Source organism: Lissotriton helveticus, chromosome 7 (genome assembly GCF_964261635.1).
Source record: "Lissotriton helveticus chromosome 7, aLisHel1.1, whole genome shotgun sequence".
Lineage (NCBI taxonomy): Eukaryota > Metazoa > Chordata > Amphibia > Caudata > Salamandridae > Lissotriton > Lissotriton helveticus.
This window is the reverse complement of record NC_136068.1, coordinates 1,379,660,288-1,379,683,486: the sequence shown is the minus strand read 5'-3', so window position 1 is coordinate 1,379,683,486 and position 23,199 is coordinate 1,379,660,288.

Genomic DNA, 23,199 nt, shown 5'->3' with positions numbered 1-23,199 from the left:
GATATTTGGGCTACATTTGTTTTTTTGTGTGTCTGGCGGCCATCTTTGGGCTACATTGGGCTACATTGGGCTTCATTGGGCTACATTGGGCTACATTTGGGCTCCAACATATATATAGGCCAATGTAGCCCAATATATATTTTTCAAAGTTAATTTTCGTAAAAACCACTGGAGCATATATCTTGAGACATAGCAAAGGCACATCGGGCTACCAGTCCCTACAATTTTGCCAAGTTTCGTGCAAATCCATTCAGCCGTTCGAGCTAAAAGTGAGTCCAACCGCCCTATGGAAATGAAGGAAATGAATGGGTAATTTGTAATTAGCAAATAGCTAATCGCAAACTAGGAATGGTAAAGAATCGCTATTTATTCCTTAAAGTTCGCTATTTAGGAAATGCAAAAAACTTTGATGATACATATGGCGGTTCATCTCTAACAAGATAAGAAGCATAGGGATACATTTATGATGACTGGCGCATCACCAGGGATGTGTTAGTCATTCTGTGCCGCTGTTCCGTCACCTATGGTGTGCTGCATTTACAATGCGGCGCATCATGGGGCAAAAACAGCACAGATGCGTGATGTATCTGTGCCGTAAAGGTGGCGCATTGCTGGAGTTGTATCGCAAGTGTGATGAAGCTCCAGCAAGGGTCGGGGGTGCCCCTGTCGCAGGGTTTCTGTTCTCACACAGAACTGTGGACAGAGGATTGGAACCTCGGCGAATTAGGGTGTCCCAAAACTCACGTTAGTAATCAAAAACTCCTTAGCAAGCTAGGTACAGTGTCACATTGGATATAACAAACTCTCAATGTTTAGACAATCCAGAATATGAACTTATAGTACCTCAGGATACGTGGAACTCATGAACAGTCGGTCGTTATATATTTCTTAGAAACCAGAACATGGAGTTAAGAAGAACACATGTGTATTTGAAATGTTTATTTACTAATGCCGTCTTCTGAGGCGTAGTATCTTAGATTATACAAGTACACATATTATCAGTAGCAAAATTACCAGCATAGTCAGTAGTACATAAAAAGCGAATGGTGACAGTATGTTAACATGCTGTAAATGAATAAGAGTTAGCAACACTTATAAGCAGCCGCGGGCCGTGGAGGGAGTTACGGTGAGGCAGGGAGGCGGGGAGGGGGAGAAGCAGGGTGGAGAATACAAGTACACATATTATCAGTAGCAAAATTACCAGCATAGTTACTAGTACATAAAAAGCGAATGGTGACAGTATGTTAACATGCTGTAAATGAATAAGAGTTAGCAACACTTATAAGCAGCCGCGGGCCGTGGAGGGAGTTACGGTGGGGCAGGGAGGCGGGGAGGGGGAGGGGCAAGGTAGAGAGGGCTCCACCCTGCTTCTCCCCCTCCCCGCCTCCCTGCCTCACCGTAACTCCCTCCACGGCCCGCGGCTGCTTATATCTCACCCTCCCTAATACACATATTATATTATTTGCTAAGAAGGTCTCTTTGTGTTGGTTTAGGGCGTGCCCATACTTTAGTGTCTTAGATTTGAAGGAATCACATCAGCATACACCAGCTCTCTCTTCATGTGAACCGCATCAACTGTTGTGTATGTGTGTTCGGCAAAGCAATATAAAACCCGCCTCATGCCCAGAATTGGCAGAAGTTGCACTTATGTTATGAGTATGAAGTCGTGGAGATCAGACCTCATAACAATTCTGTATCGTGTTGTTCTTGAAACTTCAGCACTCGCTGTACAGATATAGTTTAACAAGCAAAGCAGATAGTAGAGCAATAACATATTATTCTCATGTAAACCACGATGAACTACTAGGTGGAAAGCTAAAGCAACAACTAAGTGTCGTGTGCAGAAGTTGCAAAAAAGGAAAAATGGCGTTTAAACCGGTAATGAGCCCATGCTAACTTAACACGGTGTAAAGATATCCAGGACCTAGATGACACCTCCCCATGATCCGGAAACAAACTGAATAAGATAATAGAAGTGCCATCTCATGAGAGTAGATTGCAAGTTTATATGTGGACGGTCCGCAAGGTAAAGCATTAAAAACTAGGAAAATTTAATGCTAAAGAAAAATAAAACAGCCAAGTACTTTATCGAGTCTTAAGCCAATAGGCAAGGTAAATAATAAAAACTTGACAAATAAGTCAATGAATTGTCAATGAAATGCTAGTACTCAGCATACCAAACATGAAAAAGGTCTATGACATAACTGTGTATGCAAAATAAGCTGCAACAGCCTCCAATAGGAAGTCACCGTCTTCATCCGAAAACAGTTCAGCCATCCAATTTAAAAGCGGAAAAGAACATACGTGCTCTCCCAGCACCGGATCCTCTATCACCATCAGAGGACAGCTCGGTGGGTTTTCAAGAAAGCTCTGTTCCAAGAAAGACTGTGCTGCCGCCAGTAAATTCCAGGGACCAAGTAGTCCATGCATCAATGCCACAGCCATAATCCTTTCGCCAGGACAAACCAACTCGTGAGTAATGATAGGAGTCATCAGCTGATTAAAGTCGACGTCAGGAGAAACCGGTCCGCAGAGACACAAATCAATGGCCCAATCGAAATCACAGGTCAGGCAGTGAAATACAGGCTGGACACAGGTGAAGTAGGAGAATCGAAAAGATAATCCATATGCCGTGCTTAATATCGCCAACGGCATTGTGCCATAATATTCTAGCATGCGATTGCGGAACAGTGTCAGCAGCTGCAGGGTGGGAGGTTGCATAGGAGGGACATCCATATTTAAAAATGTAAAAAAGCACAAGAGCGTCCGCTGGTAATGCAAGTAAAAATGCCAATCCACGAACCAGAGTGGAGAAAATAGAATGAAAGGAAGCAGGGATGACTCCAAAGATTTTCTCAAATGAAGTCACGAGACCACTGGTAACAACTTTAAAAAAGTGCGCCAGGGTCTTTGTGGAGGATGCGTTAAAGATAGTCGGAACCATCTTGCTGAAATTGAAAGGCAAATCTGAATTAAAAGTATTCCTTTTATCGTAACAGTAAGTGAACGGGTTATTTGCTGCAGAAATGTTCTATTTCCTCCCACACATGAACATAGGGAGTTTTCAATCTGGCCACAAATACCAACCTTGGGACAGATTTCAACGGCATGGCAAGAATAAGAGCTCTTTTGTCTCAGAGAGAGGTGGCCTTGAGTTCGGCCCGTGAAACTTTCGTGCTTCACATAGCGAACACCCGTACAGAGGTGCAGACCCTTTTCAATTAACTCAGAACAATCTTCATTATTGAGCATCAAATAACTACCATTTTCCAACAACTTGAACGTGGGGATGATAGCAGGAACTGGCGTGCCTTGCAACACGCAAGCCATATTTGGTCGGTGTTTGTTGCATGAACCGTGTAACTGTATGTGCCTACACATTAGTGAATGATCTGGCGTCTCAGTGCATTCCTCTCCATTCAGATAAACTTCTTGATCATCTTTGAAACATCTGTATGTGTATGGAAGCGACCAGACCTCATGAAGAAAAGCACTACCTAAAGGTTCATAACGACCTATTGGTATATATTTCATACAATTTGAAAACTTATATAAAGCAAAAGGCAGCGTTATTAAACCGTGGATAAGGCACGTTGCCAAAAAACCCGCAATCCTCTGCTGATGATGTCACTGAGCATGTCATGAATGATGTAATATGTGACATCATCAGCAGTGGATTACGGGTAATAGTATCTCTAGTTTACTCCCCTATAGCTGTCTTTCTTTTAACATAAGTGTCTGTTTCCTTCCCTTATACTTACTGTTTTTGGTTCGCTTCTAGTTCGCGTACCGGCGAGCGAACTGGGAAGCGAACTAAGAGAAATAGAGGTTGGCACAGTTCCAAATATTGTACCAATTTTTTAATAACGGGGAGGTAGTTCTGAAAAGAACTTTTTTTTTTATTGTTTTTGTTGTTTTATATTTTTTTTATTATTTTTCGGAACATTTTTTTACTTTTTTTGAATTTTTCTGAGGTTTTATATTTTTGGGGGTTTTTCTTGGAGGGGGCAATGAAAACGATTCATTGTAAAGGGCTCAACAGGAGCAACAAAACAAAAAAAAAAGTATTTATTATTTTGGGCGTTTCGTACAAACTTGCATATGATAGTCAATAGCTCTGTTGATCAGAGTGATGCTTTTTTCTCCGTAGGAAATGAATCCATCGCAAAATACGCAGGTGTGTTTTACTTCACCAAATTTCATTTGTATATTTGGCACCATCTCCCTGCCCTCTGGTCCCGTTACTTCCGGTACAACAGATCTTCTGGCCATAATAGGGAGATTATCTAGGTCGTTCCGAAACTGTGCAGCACTGTAGTTGTTAGGATGCCACCTAGTCATATGGCGATGCATTGTGTAGTTTCCGAAACTGTATTTTTTCTCGGTTCCTCTGGACAGTCTATCTTGACATATAAGGCAAGTTACGTATCTTGCATTTACTTATTTCTGACCTTTGGGAATTTTAAAAAATTGCCAAATGAAGTTTTCTTTCCGGTGAGACGTCTTGGGCTGCTCAGGCAAAAACTGCCTCTCTTCGTGCTCGTCGTCCTGTTCCTCTTCTTCCTCTTCTTGTTGAATTATAACTTGAGCAGGTGGTCCACTCTTCCTTGGATGTGGTGGAGGTGGTGGGGAAGCACCAGCTGAAGCTACTAAAGAAGCCATTGCTCAGTGATCACAAAGGGTCTTTCTCTCACAATGATGAAAGTCAGAGTGAGGAAAGAAGGAGGGATTTTCATCATTTGGGAAAAACAAGAGTTCTCAACCAATCAAAAGTGTTCATTTTAGATTATATGACCTAGTCTTACATCATTAGGAAACCAAAAGTGAAATGAACCAATGAAAAGTGTTATTACCAAGTCACATGACTTGCTGTGTTTACGTTAAGCGCTTTGCAGGGCCTCACGGTTTGCTTCCAGAAACCTGCGCTTTGCGACTCGCTTCGCGTACCAGCTCGCTAACGTAGCACGTCATATGACGTATCACGCGACAACGTGGAACGTCATGCGGACGGGAGGCGTCACGATGTTGTTTTCTAACGCGGCACTTGCGGTAAAGAAACGTTTACCGGCTCGCGGTCTATTTCGCGGCATCAAGGTCAGCTAACGGGAAGCTTCCCGATTCGCGAAGCGGGAACGTAGAAAAAAATATATAAAAAAAAAAAATTATTCATAAACATATAAAATATATTTTTGGATTTAAAGAAGAATACATTTTACAGCTACAGATATTAGCTGTTAAAAAACCAATGAAATTCACAGAAAAAACCATAGGTTATAGACCATATATAGTTAGGAATTAGCATTTACAAAACCTTGAAAATTCACTGAAAAAACCATAGGTTATAGACCATATATAGTTAGGAATTAGCATTTAGAAAACCTTATTTTACTCACACAAAACCATTGAAATTCCATATATAGTTAGTTGCACTAACTATATATCGCGCACCCGCAATCCACTGCTGATGATGTCACATATTACATCATTCATGACATGGTCAGTGACATCACTGATGACATCACTGATGACATCTCAAATGACATCACTGATGACATCACTGATAACAACATCCAGTGATTTTTTGTTTCTGTAAAGTTTAAATATGTCTTACATATTAAAGAATGAGTGGATGTGTAAGTGTCTGGACGAAGGATTTAGTAGGTGCATGACTGACTGTATGAGTGAGTGATTAAATGTGTCTCACTGAGTGCATGGGTTAGTGACTAAACTGTCTTAATTTGTGCATCATTATGTCTGTTGTTCTGTAAACTGCTGCATGTGTTGATCAGTAGCTATATGAGTAACTATATGGGTTATTGATTGATTGCCCAAGTATTTGTATGGGAGACTGAGTGTGTGTGTGGCTAGCTGGGAGGTGTGTGACTCTGTGCAGATCAATGTGTACTTGTATCAATGATTGTATAAGAAGGTAAGTATGTGTTAGTATATGTTTGAAAATGTAAGGTGCTCTATGTTTAACTGTATAGACAAGAAAATGGAAGTGTCATTGATTCTTTACAGGACTGACTAGGTGTGTGAGTAACTCCATGGATGAGTGGCAGACTGTGAGTGTCTGTATAGGTGTATGAGTGCATATGATAGTGTTGTAAAGATGAGTGATTGTATGTATGAATGATTGTATGGGTGAATGAGTGAAGGTGTGTGTAGATGTAGCAATCAGTGAGTGCGTACGTAGTAACTAGTATTGGTGTGTCAATGGTTTCAAAAATTATACTCTGTATTTAACACTGGGTGAAACAGAGGTTATATTAAAATGTGAGGAGATGCATTGTATTGTCACATGAATGATATCATCAGTGATGTGGTCATTGATGTCAAATGAGATGTCATCAGTGATGTCATCAGTGATGTCATTTGAGATGTCATCAGTGATGTCATCAGTGATGTCACTGACCATGTCATGAATGATGTAATATGTGACATCATCAGCAGTGGATTGCGGGTGCGCGATATATAGTTAGTGCAACTAACTATATATGGAATTTCAATGGTTTTGTGTGAGTAAAATAAGGTTTTCTAAATGCTAATTCCTAACTATATATGGTCTATAACCTATGGTTTTTTCAGTGAATTTTCAAGGTTTTGTAAATGCTAATTCCTAACTATATATGGTCTATAACCTATGGTTTTTTCTGTGAATATATATAAAAAAAAAATATAAAAAAAAAAAAAAATATATATATATATATATATATATATATATATATATATATATATATATATTTCTGAACAAATGCCCAAGATCTTGGGAATACTGGTAATTGGGGTTGTGAGGAGCACTCCGATTTAATCCAAATAATTGTTCCAAAACATATAAACTTTTCCACTGGTGCTATGATTATTCAGGGTAGTCAGTCCTGAGAAATGAATTGATAAGTTATGGTGAGTGGTGTCCCACCTAATCATGCACTGTTCACCTAGTGCTATGCACTTTAAGCAATACTCAAAATATTATACCATATTAAATGTTCGTGATAATAATTCTCACATTTATTCAACGATTCTTTAAAGTAATTTGTACAAAAAAGCTTATGTATGTTATTGTTTCATCATAACAATTTGCTCATATACATATACAAATCAATTGTAGAAGCATAACAATCTGTACAACATTTTCACTGTGTTTTACATTTCAAATAATCAACATGAAGCCCAATGCATTTCGGCACGTTAGCTGTGCCTTCATCAGGGGCAGTTCTAAAAAAATAAGAGAATAATATATATCAGTGTCTATGTATTGGGAGACATGGGGGGTTAAAAAAGTTGTGATGTTTGGCGTACCTTAATGTTCAACTGCTGGTGACGAACTATCCGTGAATACCAACTCTACAAACCCAAAACATTTTTTATGCAGTGGATAATACTAATGTGTGCTCATGAGTTAAATATTGAGCAATGAAGATATCTATGTGACATACCTGATGATCTGAATGCTGATGGCTGTAATAATAAATAATAATTGTGGTTCAATGTAGAAACCATGATACCCTCAAAAATATTACATGAACCATGAGATCAAAATAGCCCTACCTTATCTTCATGAATATCTGAATTCTACACGGAAAAAAACGAAGGCAATATGTTATTCCCGACTATGAAAATAAATAAAAACGTGCACAGTATAACGCGCAATGATGGGTAACTGTCACTTTACCTTGCACTGAATAGCGGGTCGTCTATCTCAAACGTTCGCTGCTAACCTGTTTAGTCTTATGCGGAGTGCTGCCGACTGACTCCATTGAAATATCCGGAGATACACGTGGTGATGTGTACGTAAAAATCAAAAACGGACTAGCCGCATTACAAGGAAGTGTTCATGCGCGCCATCTTAGAATGGGGGAATTCACTGATAATAACTTGTGTTTGCTGTTGCATCTTGTTAGTAACTACAGCCGTATAAGTAAAAATGATGCTCTGTAATCATATGTTCAAACTTGAAATAGATACAAAATGTATCTTAACAAATATTAGGGATGTGTAATACCCGCGTGGAAATACGGTATGTCCCAAGTATACGATCTTGTATTAATATAGCGCAATTAGGCAACAATCTTGATGCCGAGGGTGCTGTGAATTATATCCTGGGGTGTGACCCCCCGTATGCGTCTGATGACCAATGAATGTGTGTTAAGAGAATAAGTGGTGCATCATGGACTCTGTAGTGCAAAAAAATAACAATGACATTATACAATGGTTATTTTTCACGCTATCAACAACATAAAAGGTGCATTTACATGGTTCATTGTATTCAGAATCAATATTCAATAGTTTCAAAATCAAACAAACAGGAAAATAATAGTAAACACTAACGTTTTCTACCAAAAATGTGAGTGTAGTATTCATCGACAAAGTTGCAAAAGATAATGCATTAATGTATAACCACGATGGCTTACACCAATGATCAGGCGGATCAAATTTATTCTTTAATTAAGGAAGTGAGAAATATGGATGCACATGGGGGATCCATCAGCCAACAATTAAAACAATTGGAGTATATCACTCGACGCCAACTAAACCAAAGGATGCATGCCTCCACGTTGATACAATATCACCGGGCAAAAAGGATACCCAGAGGGTTACGCTTATCCATTAAACCAATGCTTTTCCGATTCAATCTCAATTCGAAATTCATGGAGAAATGGTTCAGCATACTTAACAAGTGCTCACTGGATCTTATTTTATTGATAATTGAGGAACTCTCAAAAACCATCCGAGAGTTGGAAGAAGAAATCTATACTTTAAAATCAGAACTTGAGTCCAGAATGGAGGCAGATACCTGGAAAATCAGTTTGGACAACATCAATATCAAATTGGACAAATATGAGAAAGAACTGCAGGAGGGCAAACTGAGGAAATATAAACGTGACACGATAGATTCCTTGGTTCTTATGGACACGACGTATTATGAACTCAAAGTTAATGAGCATGTGAAGGATACAAACATTTATTCCAAATTACCATCTGATCCTACAATCACGTTACAACAGATGTTGCAAACTATTTTGACAACAGCCATACAACAAGAATGGATAGATGACCAGACTGCTGCATTCTTGACGCAAAAACACCCGAGACGGCCATGGATATACATGATCCCAAAAATCCATAAGCACCCAACTAACCCACCGTTTAGACCAATTGTTTCGGGATGTGGGTCTATATTTGACCCACTCGGACAATATATTGATCACCATCTGCAGGAGTTTGTACAACATTGGGGTTCTTATGTACGGGACACCACGGATTTCCTGAATAAACTGAAGTGGATCGAAGAAGGGTATCAGGATCATTGGATCATGTGTACTATAGATGTGGTGGCTCTTTACACCTCTATTCCCCATGAAGCAGGATTGGAAGCCATTGAATGGGCATTATTAAAAATGGAGCAGCTTTCCACTACTAAAAAAATCTTTTTGCTGCAACTGCTGAAATTCTGTTTATACAATAGCCATTTTATTTGGCAAAATGAGTTCTATGCCCAGTTAAGCGGAACAGCTATGGGATTTGCAGGGGCTCCTGCGTATGCGAACACTTATATGGCTCGTTGGTGGTACATTGGAAGGAACAACGACACACCATTTCACAACTGAGGTTTCTCATTCTTGAACACGTGAAAATTCAGCAAGGTCTAGACAATCACCAAAGACTATTGCGAAGAGAAATATTTTGGATTAAATTTCTCGGGACTTTGACCCCAGTGGGTTTAAATGATAAATATGATCTTTCATGTTATCTATAGCATGCATATCTGCAAATTCATTTATTGGTATTATGCGACTGCTTTATCACACATAGAGACTTTCATTCTCATCTATGTTACATGCATTCTGAGGCTTAGTTGATGTTGGTCACCTTTAGCATGTTCACAGAAGTTTTTATGAGGTATCTCGGCAACAAATGTTTTATACATTAATGCATTATCTTTTGCAACTTTGTCGATGAATACTACACTCACATTTTTGGTAGAAAACGTTAGTGTTTACTATTATTTTCCTGTTTGTTTGATTTTGAAACTATTGAATATTGATTCTGAATACAATGAACCATGTAAATGCACCTTTTATGTTGTTGATAGCGTGAAAAATAACCATTGTATAATGTCATTGTTATTTTTTTGCACTACAGAGTCCATGATGCACCACTTATTCTCTTAACACACATTCATTGGTCATCAGACGCATACGGGGGGTCACACCCCAGGATATAATTCACAGCACCCTCGGCATCAAGATTGTTGCCTAATTGCGCTATATTAATACAAGATCGTATACTTGGGACATACCGTATTTCCACGCGGGTATTACACATCCCTAATATTTGTTAAGATACATTTTGTATCTATTTCAAGTTTGAACATATGATTACAGAGCATCATTTTTACTTATACGGCTGTAGTTACTAACAAGATGCAACAGCAAACACAAGTTATTATCAGTGAATTCCCCCATTCTAAGATGGCGCGCATGAACACTTCCTTGTAATGCGGCTAGTCCGTTTTTGATTTTTACGTACACATCACCACGTGTATCTCCGGATATTTCAATGGAGTCAGTCGGCAGCACTCCGCATAAGACTAAACAGGTTAGCAGCGAACGTTTGAGATAGACGACCCGCTATTCAGTGCAAGGTAAAGTGACAGTTACCCATCATTGCGCGTTATACTGTGCACGTTTTTATTTATTTTCATAGTCGGGAATAACATATTGCCTTCGTTTTTTTCCGTGTAGAATTCAGATATTCATGAAGATAAGGTAGGGCTATTTTGATCTCATGGTTCATGTAATATTTTTGAGGGTATCATGGTTTCTACATTGAACCACAATTATTATTTATTATTACAGCCATCAGCATTCAGATCATCAGGTATGTCACATAGATATCTTCATTGCTCAATATTTAACTCATGAGCACACATTAGTATTATCCACTGCATAAAAAATTTTTTTGGTTTGTAGAGTTGGTATTCACGGATAGTTCGTCACCAGCAGTTGAACATTAAGGTACGCCAAACATCACAACTTTTTTAACCCCCCATGTCTCCCAATACATAGACACTGATATATATTATTCTCTTATTTTTTTAGAACTGCCCCTGATGAAGGCACAGCTAACGTGCCGAAATGCATTGGGCTTCATGTTGATTATTTGAAATGTAAAACACAGTGAAAATGTTGTACAGATTGTTATGCTTCTACAATTGATTTGTATATGTATATGAGCAAATTGTTATGATGAAACAATAACATACATAAGCTTTTTTGTACAAATTACTTTAAAGAATCGTTGAATAAATGTGAGAATTATTATCACGAACATTTAATATGGTATAATATTTTGAGTATTGCTTAAAGTGCATAGCACTAGGTGAACAGTGCATGATTAGGTGGGACACCACTCACCATAACTTATCAAGATCTTGGGAGGGCACACTTCTGCTCGCTATCCATCCGGATTCTATTTTCACTCGCCCCATCATCCGATAGGATTAAGCTTTGCCAACGCGTTTCAAGTCTTGCTGACTCTTCTTCTTGGGCGGTAAGAAATGCTTCAAACACTCGCTTCTTTATTCAATTTCCGCTTTTATTCAACAGTTGGCCCCTTAATTGGCCTCACGCTATTCATAAAGTGCAGCATTGTTTTATGGGAAATGTAGTCCCCTGAAACGAGCTTGTTGCATTTGCATAATTTTTTCAATTTGAATGTCATTATTTCCTTTAAGTAAGGTCCGGAGAATGAAAGGCAAGTGCATTTAAAACTTAGCTTGCAGTGCTGCATCTGAGAACGAACAGTTCCTTCTCGCGGCCTCCCATTCACACTGTAGAGGGATGGTGCTCCTCCCCACGGTTTAGGCGTCCGTGTAGTAATGTTTCTGAACAAATGCCCAAGATCTTGGGAGGGCACACTTCTGCTCGCTATCCATCCGGATTCTATTTTCACTCGCCCCATCATCCGATAGGATTAAGCTTTGCCAACGCGTTTCAAGTCTTGCTGACTCTTCTTCTTGGGCGGTAAGAAATGCTTCAAACACTCGCTTCTTTATTCAATTTCCGCTTTTATTCAACAGTTGGCCCCTTAACTGGCCTCACGCTATTCATAAAGTGCAGCATTGTTTTATGGGAAATGTAGTCCCCTGAAACGAGCTTGTTGCATTTGCATAATTTTTTCAATTTGAATGTCATTATTTCCTTTAAGTAAGGTCCGGAGAATGAAAGGCAAGTGCATTTAAAACTTAGCTTGCAGTGCTGCATCTGAGAACGAACAGTTCCTTCTCGCGGCCTCCCATTCACACTGTAGAGGGATGGTGCTCCTCCCCACGGTTTAGGCGTCCGTGTAGTAATGTTTCTGAACAAATGCCCAAGATGAATAGCGTGAGGCCAATTAAGGGGCCAACTGTTGAATAAAAGCGGAAATTGAATAAAGAAGCGAGTGTTTGAAGCATTTCTTACCGCCCAAGAAGAAGAGTCAGCAAGACTTGAAACGCGTTGGCAAAGCTTAATCCTATCGGATGATGGGGCGAGTGAAAATAGAATCCGGATGGATAGCGAGCAGAAGTGTGCCCTCCCAAGATCTTGGGCATTTGTTCAGAAATATATATATATATATATATATATATAATCTACTGGCAGCCACCAGTAGATAGTTAGAGTTAGGACCTAGTTTCCATAGGAAAAGCGTTTTTTTTGTTTTCCCAATAACTTGCCGGATTACGAACCTTTGGGAAATTTTCAAAACTTGTGGGGGCTGAGATCAACTCCTATCTTGAAAGTTTCGGAGTGATTTGGCAAGCAGGGGCCGAGAAAAAAGTGGGGTCTCAAAATATTGCCGCTTTAGCATCCGTTTTTGGGCGAAAAACGGCAATAATTATATCGCAATATTATCAAGGACATGCTAGCGCGTGTTTCCTTGATGTAGAGCCCGTTTTTTCACAGCCTTGCCTCACCTCGCTTATGAGATGTAAGAAGGCGTGGCTATGAAAACCACACATGTTATTATCATGAAGGCAGCTTTGCGATATTAACAAGGAGGGGCAGCGATAAAAAAGCCGCGCTGCCTCAGCCTTAACTCAGGAATTTAACGTCTGTTAAATTCCTGACTAAGGCATACTTTTAATGGGAGATGGATTTATTTATTTATTTATTTATTTATAGTCTTGTATCGCGCATGAATCAGCCCCGAAGGGGTATCTCTGCGCGTAGCTTGCATGAATTGGGCAGACTGTAGTAAGTGAGGTGACAGAGAGAGTGGCCATGTTATTCGTATGAGAACAGGTGAGTTTTTAATTTTTTCCTAAAGGAAAAGAGATTGGAAGTTAGCCTCAACTGAGGTGGAAGAGAATTCCACAACAAGGGGCCTTTATAGGAGGGGGCACGCCCCCCCTGTCTTACTTTGGAGACTTTAGGAACATGCAGCAGCATGGTGTTGCTGGAGCGCAGAGCCCGTCCAGGGGAATATGGAAGAAAAATTTCTTTTAGATATTTGGGGCCGGATCCATATATGCATTTGTGCATAATGCAGCACATTTTGAAGTTTATACGCTGTTGCACTGGAAGCCAATGGAGATGGGAGAGAAGAGGGCGGGAAGGGGTGCGGGGGGGAGCATTCAGGATGAGTCTTGCCGCAGTATTCTGCACCACCTGCAGTCTGCGTAGTTGTTCCTGGTTGGCGGAAATGAGTAGACTATTACAATAGTCCACTCGTCCAAGGATTAGTGCCTGTACCAGCGTTTTCCTATAGATGTTGGGTAGGAAGGGGAAGATACGCCGTAGAAGACCTATTGTACGGAAACATGTTCCTGTAACCTGACTGACGTGATCTTTCATGATCAGAGCTTGGTCTAGGCGTACTCCCAGATTTTTGATGGTGAGTTTGGGCGCTGGGACAGGTCCTAGCTCAAGTGGCCACCAATCTGGCGACCAGAGCAGAGTGGCACCTCCGAACAACATGACCTCTGTTTTGGACACGTTGCACTGGAGGAAGTTCTGCGCCATCCATCCCGCCACCGCTCTCATGCCATCTTGGAAAGATTTCATGACAGCAGGAGTGATGGTCTGAAAGGGAAACAGCAGCTGAGTGTCGTCAGCGTAGGAGATTGGAGAGAACCCGTAGGATCTTATAATCTCTGCCAAAGGGGCCACATATACGTTAAATAACGTGGGGCTCAAGCATGAGCCCTGTGGCACACCCTTGGAAAGCTTCCTGCAGACAGATTTATGAGAGCCTAGTTTGACCCCTTGTTGTCTGTCTTCAAGAAAGCTTTCAAGCCATGCAAGGGCGGTCCCTTTTACTCCCACTGCCTTCAGACGGTCGAGAAGAATTTCATGCGACACCGTGTCGAAGGCAGCGGACAAATCCAATAGCACCAGAATCACTGAGCTCCCCCTGTCAAGTGACATTCTGATGTTATCTGTCACTGAGAGGAGAGCTGATTCGGTGCTATGGTTAGGCCTGAAACCGGATTGCGAGTGGTCCAGGCTGCCCGCTGCCTCGATGTATCTAGACAGGTGTGCATTAACGTGTTTCTCGGCCATCTTGCTGTAATAAGGCAGAAGGGAGATAGGACGGAGGTTGGAAAGCTCTGTCCACGGGAGTGCCGCATTCTTGCGGATGGGGTTCACCACTGCATTTTTCCACTCAGCTGGTACTTTTCCCTCTTTCAAAGACTGATTTATTACATCCTGAATGTGGGGGGCTAACAAGGTGCGGAGAGAGGTCAGGGTTTTGGCAGGAATAAGGTCATTCGGTGAGCCAGATTTTACTTGGGTCATAATTGTGTGGAGCTCTTCGGTATTGACAGGAGGAAATGTGGTTAAAGTGAAGTTGGTGTTGTTATAGGGGGAGGAGGTATTCATAGTATCACTATTTGGTTGGGATGCCAGAATTTTTTCATAAATTGCCTCTATTTTGTTTTCAAAGTATAATGAGACCTCTTCACATAAATTTTGTGAGAAGTCATCTGGGCTTGTGCAGGCCATGGGTTTAGTGAAAGTTTCCAGAATCCTATACAATTCTTTAGGAGAGTTGCCTGCTTCTAATAGTTGTTGAGCAATAGTGTTTTTGCGGGCAGCTTTAATATGTTTGTAGTAATTGTTTTGCGCTGCACGGTGTGCCTTTTCGTTCTCCTCAGAGTGTGATTTCCTCCACCTTTTTTCTATCCTCCTGCATTCTTGTTTCTCTTTCCTAAGAGCCTCGGTATACCATTTCTCCTGCTTAGCTACAGCAAGTTGTTTGAATGTTTTCAGGGGAGCAATTTTATCAATGGCTGTAGTAAGAGATTGTTGGAACATAGTTAACTTGTGTTCTACGTCTTCGGTGTCTCTAATCTCGGGTTTTTCCCACGCCTTTTGTAACGCCTCCAGTGTGAGTTTATGCCACTGTCTGCGTGTAGAGGGGGGTAGTGGTTTCTTGTGGGGACCTGCATTAGCTTTAAAGATTGTGAATTGTAGTAAAAAATGATCTGACCAATTGAGTTGGATGGGTTTATGACACAGTATGTTGTCAAAGTTGGTATATATCAGGTCAATGCAGTGTCCACCTTCATGGGTGGGATCCTGATTTTTTTGTGTCAGACCGATGGTGTTCATGTCGGTAATCAAACTTTTAGCGCCTATGGAGTCAGGTTGGTCGGTATGAATATTAAAATCTCCAAGAAGGAGAAAATCCTCATTGGCTCGTATATGGGGGCCAAGCATCTCTAAGAGAGATGTAGAAAAATTGGGACAAGACGGGGGTGGTCTGTATATAAGTACGCCTTTACTAGCTTTTCTGTTTGGGAGAATAATTCTGAAAACCATAGTTTCCATATCGTTGCAACATTGTTTGTCCAAAATGTCTAGTTTGAAGGACTCTTTATAAATTATGGCGATGCCGCCACCTACTTTGTCAGGACGGTCGGAATGATAAAATTTGTAACCCAAAGGTACTCCCAATGCAATGGCAGATACCGTGTGGGGCTTTAGCCAAGTTTCAGTGATGAAACAGAGATCTGGAGTCAAAGAGTGTATTAAATCCCAGATCTCAATTTGATGTTTGGGCATTGAGCGAGCATTAATTAGGATACAGTGCAGATCATGAGGTGACTTGCTAGGTATATGGGATTCAGTGCAAGACATAGAGGAATAATGACATCTTTTGCATGAAAACGGTCCTACAAAGCAGGGTCTGCTATCCTCTGAAAAGCACGGAGATGTTTGTTGATTTACGGTTTTCAAAAAGGTAGCCTCATACCTGATATGGTTATCCGCTCGTGAAGGCGGCATGTTGTAAGTATCACGCCCCGTCGCCTCGTCCTGTCGCGGACGGGCGCAGACGGGCAGCTCTTTGGCTGGTCTTCGGCTGCAATGAGGCTGCGCGCAATCGCTGCGCGCTTCCGAAGAGGCGATGGCTAAGTAGCCCCCAGTGGACAACTAGAGCGCTAACCGCTCCCGGAAGTGCCTGGCCCTCACCTGTCCGCCCTCCGCTCAACGGTAATGAATTACCGAGTCGGACCGAGGCGGGCAGGAAGAGGAATCGGGTCAGCACTCCGGTGAAGTTATAATAGTGATAGTGCAGGTATTTAAAAAGGAATTAAACAATTTCGAGCAGCGCTCTCTAGAGAACGTGCGCTGAGTAATTTAAAACACCACAAATATTAAAATGCGCTGTTAGTTAAAATTGCGCTACTAGTCTCTCATTTAACAATTTGACTCCGCATACAGCAAGCTAGCGGTGGGAAGACACTGCCACCGTCCTCCACCGCAGCTGCGCTGTCTGAAGGCTCCGCCTAAGTAGCCCCCAGTGGACAACTAGAGCGCTAACCGCTCCCGGAAGTGCCTGGCCCTCACCTGTCCGCCCTCCGCTCAACGGTAATGAATTACCGAGTCGGACCGAGGCGGGCAGGAAGAGGAATCGGGTCAGCACTCCGGTGAAGTTATAATAGTGATAGTGCAGGTATTTAAAAAGGAATTAAACAATTTCGAGCAGCGCTCTCTAGAGAACGTGCGCTGAGTAATTTAAAACACCACAAATATTAAAATGCGCTGTTAGTTAAAATTGCGCTACTAGTCTCTCATTTAACAATTTGACTCCGCATACAGCAAGCTAGCGGTGGGAAGACACTGCCACCGTCCTCCACCGCAGCTGCGCTGTCTGAAGGCTCCGCCTAAGTAGCCCCCAGTGGACAACTAGAGCGCTAACCGCTCCCGGAAGTGCCTGGCCCTCACCTGTCCGCCCTCCGCTCAACGGTAATGAATTACCGAGTCGGACCGAGGCGGGCAGGAAGAGGAATCGGGTCAGCACTCCGGTGAAGTTATAATAGTGATAGTGCAGGTATTTAAAAAGGAATTAAACAATTTCGAGCAGCGCTCTCTAGAGAACGTGCGCTGAGTAATTTAAAACACCACAAATATTAAAATGCGCTGTTAGTTAAAATTGCGCTACTAGTCTCTCATTTAACAATTTGACTCCGCATACAGCAAGCTAGCGGTGGGAAGACACTGCCACCGTCCTCCACCGCAGCTGCGCTGTCTGAAGGCTCCACCTAAGTAGCCCCCAGTGGACAACTAGAGCGCTAACCGCTCCCGGAAGTGCCTGGCCCTCACCTGTCCGCCCTCCGCTCAACGGTAATGAATTACCGAGTCGGACCGAGGCGGGCAGGAAGAGGAATCGGGTCAGCACTCCGGTGAAGTTATAATAGTGATAGTGCAGGTATTTAAAAAGGAATTAAACAATTTCGAGCAGCGCTCTCTAGAGAACGTGCGCTGAGTAATTTAAAACACCACAAATATTAAAATGCGCTGTTAGTTAAAATTGCGCTACTAGTCTCTCATTTAACAATTTGACTCCGCATACAGCAAGCTAGCGGTGGGAAGACACTGCCACCGTCCTCCACCGCAGCTGCGCTGTCTGAAGGCTCCGCCTAAGTAGCCCCCAGTGGACAACTAGAGCGCTAACCGCTCCCGGAAGTGCCTGGCCCTCACCTGTCCGCCCTCCGCTCAACGGTAATGAATTACCGAGTCGGACCGAGGCGGGCAGGAAGAGGAATCGGGTCAGCACTCTGGTGAAGTTATAATAGTGATAGTGCAGGTATTTAAAAAGGAATTAAACAATTTCGAGCAGCGCTCTCTAGAGAACGTGCGCTGAGTAATTTAAAACACCACAAATATTAAAATGCGCTGTTAGTTAAAATTGCGCTACTAGTCTCTCATTTAACAATTTGACTCCGCATACAGCAAGCTAGCGGTGGGAAGACACTGCCACCGTCCTCCACCGCAGCTGCGCTGTCTGAAGGCTCCGCCTAAGTAGCCCCCAGTGGACAACTAGAGCGCTAACCGCTCCCGGAAGTGCCTGGCCCTCACCTGTCCGCCCTCCGCTCAACGGTAATGAATTACCGAGTCGGACCGAGGCGGGCAGGAAGAGGAATCGGGTCAGCACTCCGGTGAAGTTATAATAGTGATAGTGCAGGTATTTAAAAAGGAATTAAACAATTTCGAGCAGCGCTCTCTAGAGAACGTGCGCTGAGTAATTTAAAACACCACAAATATTAAAATGCGCTGTTAGTTAAAATTGCGCTACTAGTCTCTCATTTAACAATTTGACTCCGCATACAGCAAGCTAGCGGTGGGAAGACACTGCCACCGTCCTCCACCGCAGCTGCGCTGTCTGAAGGCTCCGCCTAAGTAGCCCCCAGTGGACAACTAGAGCGCTAACCGCTCCCGGAAGTGCCTGGCCCTCACCTGTCCGCCCTCCGCTCAACGGTAATGAATTACCGAGTCGGACCGAGGCGGGCAGGAAGAGGAATCGGGTCAGCACTCCGGTGAAGTTATAATAGTGATAGTGCAGGTATTTAAAAAGGAATTAAACAATTTCGAGCAGCGCTCTCTAGAGAACGTGCGCTGAGTAATTTAAAACACCACAAATATTAAAATGCGCTGTTAGGATTATGCTGATAAGACCACAGGGTCGTATCAGCAATGTTATCTCTGTTTTCAATGGAACATCGCTGGAAAACCAGCGATGTTCCATTGAAAACACTGCTATTGCTGAAATATTATTGCCATAACGCTATGCATTGTAAATATAGTGCTATCATGGCGATAATATTCAGCGATAGCCAGCGATAATATTCCTATCGCTATGTACGGCCAGCGATAATTAACGCTGTCTCTTGATAATATAACCCCAGATTTGGCAAAAAGGTACCCCTTGGTTCAGAAAGAGACCTTCTTGTTAAATGGTGTAAATCCATTCAGTAGTTCCTGAGAAAATCAAAAAAATAAAAGTTTCAATATCTAGAGGTGCAGTGGATCCACGGACCCTCCCAACCACGAGCTTTATTCTAATTAGCTGTCAACACTCCAAACCAGGAAGTGTTGGCAGCCATTTATGACTCGGTAGAACCGAGTCACAAGAAAACAGAAAAACAAACATGTAAAACAAGAAAAGGGGGCAGGCTAGAAATACCCTGACCCCCTAGGCCTGCTTAGGGGGTCCCACAAGGACCCCCAGGGCCAAAAAAAGCTTCTTTTGTTTTAAATCAGTAAAAGTCACTGTGGATCCGCGGATCCTGCAGCAAAAATTTAAAAACGCAGCGCAGGCTACCGGGTTTTGTTATTATTTAACCCCCGGGTGGGCCAAGTCCCAGGGGCATGCTATATTGTGACCGCCACCGTCACCCCGGGACACTGCTGTTTCCAATGACATGGCGGGAGCTGTGCGACTCCCTCCTTGTCATTACAAACTGCTTTGCTTCATTGAAGCGAGAGCAGGAAAACCTGCTCTCACTTCAATGAAGCAAAGCAGATTTCTTTTCCACACAGGGAGCTGCATGTCAGCAGCTCCCCATGTGGAAAAGCAATGCCGGCCTGCAGGACGTGGGGATCCGGCGGGACCGTGGGGGCATTGGGGCTCCCCCCACAGTCCCCAACAGATAGAGCCTGCCTTGGGAATGGGGTCCCGGGGCTAGAAGTGGCACGGGAGGGGGGGCCACACGTGCCCCCTCCCCAAAATAAAACATAAAAATTAAGAAAATAAAGGCCGGCCCCAGGGAATGGGGTCCCCCGGGCCAATAGAGGCCTCAGGAGGAGGGCCACGCAGCCCCACTCCATAAAAAAACAAAAAAATTTGCCCATGCCCTGGTGGATGGGGTCCCCGGGGCTGGAATAGGCCATGGGAGGGGGGCCCATGCGGCTCCCTTCCCGTTCATTTTTTATTTAATTTTTTTAAAAAGGGGTCAGGCCCTGGTGGATGGGGTCCCTAGGGCCCCAAAAAAAGGGAAAAGAAGAGTGCCACACAGCCCCCTTCTAAAAATAAAAAAAAGAACGCCATCGTCCTGTAGGCTCCACCCCCTCCCAGCAACACTCTGCAAACGCACCCTGTGTTGCGTTTTAAATTAAGGAATTAATTCCCCTTCAATACGGGGGGACCCCAACTAGCCCACCAGGTACCTCCAGTAAGAGCCACAGGGTTGCGTTGCAGAGAGGTGGTCCAGGCCACGCCCCTTTTTACACCTCTCTGCAATGCAACTCTGTGGCGGATACTCAAGGTACCTGGTGGGCTAGTTGGACCCCAGGGACCCTCAGGATTCAAGGGGACTTAATCCCCCAACTTAAAACGTGCCACGGGGCTGCATTTGCACAGTGCTGAAGGGAGGGGGCGGGCCTGAGGTGACATATGTGCATACGCCCTGTGGCACGTTTTAAGTTAGGGAATTAATTCCCCTTCAATCCTGAGGGCCCCTGGGGGCCAACTAGCCCACCAGGTGCCTCTTGTAAGTGCCACAGGACTATGTTGCAGAGAGGTGGTCCCGGCCACGTCCCTTTATATACCTCTCTCCAATGCAGCTCTGTGGCGCTTACTGGAAATACCTAGTGGGCTAGTTAGACCCCAGGGATCCTCAAGATTCAAGGGGACTTGATCCCCCAAGTTACAACGCATGTTTGAAGAGTGGTGGAGAAAGGGGGCATGGCCTTTGTCTACCTCTCACCAATCCCACTGCGTGGGGCTTACTGGAGGTAAAAGGTAGGCTAATTGGCCCCTAAAGGACCCCCAGCAGTCAAGGGGACTTCATTCCACATCCAAGAGTGTGCCAGGGTGCGTGTTTGTAGAGTGATGGGCAAAGTGGGCATGGCCTGGTACAAGTACTTACCAATGCTGCTGTGTGGGACTGACTGGAGGTAATAGTTTGGGAAGTTGGCCCCCAAGGGTGTCCTTGGGGGCCAACTACCCCTCTTGTTACCTCCAGTAAGTCCCACACAGTGGGATTGCTAGACGTCTTCAGAGGCCATGGCCCCCTTTCTCTGCCACTCTACAAACGTGCCTCGTGGCAGACTACGGGATGGGGATGAAGTCCAATTTAGTCCTGAGGGAGTTTGGGGGCCAAGAATCCCTGCTGGTACCTCCTGTAAATCCGACGCAGCGGATTTCCTGTGCGTCGGTTGGAATCCCAGCACCCTTTCTCCACCACTCTGCAAACGCGACCACTAGTTAAAGTAGCATATTTCTGCACCTCTGACTTAGAAGTCGTTTTAATCCCCCTGCCTAATTATGTATTAGGGCCTTACAGAGGAGGTCAGGCTAATCACAGGTGTACCCCAACGCATAGTGTTCCCTAGTGTACGTAGGTTTTTCCACTGTATTCTAAGTGTCTTTTAGCATTTCACTTGCTCTAGGCCTGGTTAGTCAGAGTCATTTTCCACCAGTACCCGTCTGAAAAAGTTGTGGGCATGGAATGATTTTGCAACAAGGCCTCTTTTTGCTTTGTTGGTTCTTTCTGCACATCTCTTCTTCTTCCTGCACTTTTCTTTGTCTTTCTGGACTTCTGTTGCCTCTTTCTGCATTTGTCTTGCTTCTTTCTGCACTTTTCTTCCTCTTTCTTCACATGTCCTACCTTTGTAGGCATAATTAGAAATTAGCATTTAAAAAACCTTTGAAATTCACTGAAAAACCAATAGGTTTCAAAGACGTTATAGTTAGTTGGAGATTTCACTGGTATAAAACCATACAAATTCAGCTGTTATAGTTAGTAGACCTAACTATAACTCGCACCCCCGCAATGCACTGCTGATGACGTCACATATTACTTTACTCATGACATGCTCAGTGACATCCCTGATGACATCTCAAATGTACGCAATGCAATGGCATTGGCATTGTGTGCTAATGCCTGCATTGTAAAGGCTGTTTCCCTTCCTATCATCCAATCTCTTCATCTATCATCTTGTTTTTCTTACTTTACTTCTCTCTAATTCTCTACCTTCCTTTAATTCCCTCTAACTTCATGCTGTCAACATTGCCTTTTTTTCTTCGTTATCTCTTCTTCCTATCTGTTCGTCACTTATAGTCTCTCTATCTTGTTGCATCTCCTCTCTCTACCTTGTCCATCACTAAATCTGCTCCTTTCACACTACCTCACTTCTCCATCTCCATTTCTTTCTGAGTACCACTGTGCCCCCTCTCTCCTCAACCTTTTGTGTCTTTTTTTCTGTTCAGCTAAATTATGTCTGGTGCCACTTTTGTCTTGCTGCACTTCACCTCACCTCTTGTGCTACATCTCTCTCTCTTTGCCCCACTCTCTCCACCTCTCTATTTACCTCCATGCACCTATTTCTATCTATGTATACTTGCTCTCCCTCGACTCACTTTCAATATACATCTCTCTACCCTACCGCTACCTGTCGCTCATGACCTCACTTATGTCTCTCTACAACTCTGTGTCTACTTCTACATGGGCACCTCTCTAACCACTCTCTCTGCTGCAACTATTTTACCCTTCTCACTGCAACTCACTCCTCTCTTTCCATCTCATCTCTCTGCATCCAGCCTCCCTCTACTACACCTCTCTTTACCTCACACCTAATAACTTTGGCGTTTGTGGACGGAATTGGCTGAAATTTTCAGGAAAATGGAACATTTTGTTTCTGAGCAGCCCCTGAAAATTTGGGGGGGTTTCGTCAAGGGGGGGCCGAGAAAAAAGGGGGGTCCCAAAACGTGTTTTTAACATTGAGTTTTCCATAGGGCGGTTGGCCTCACTTTTAGCCCGAACGGCTGAATGGATTTGCACGAAACTTGGCAAAATTGTAGGGACTGGTAGCCCGATGTGCCTTTGCTAGGTCTCAATATATGTGCTCCAGTGGATTTTGAGAAATTAACGTTCAAAAAAAGATATATATCTGTAACAGCGGACCGGGCAGCGCTCCAGTTCGC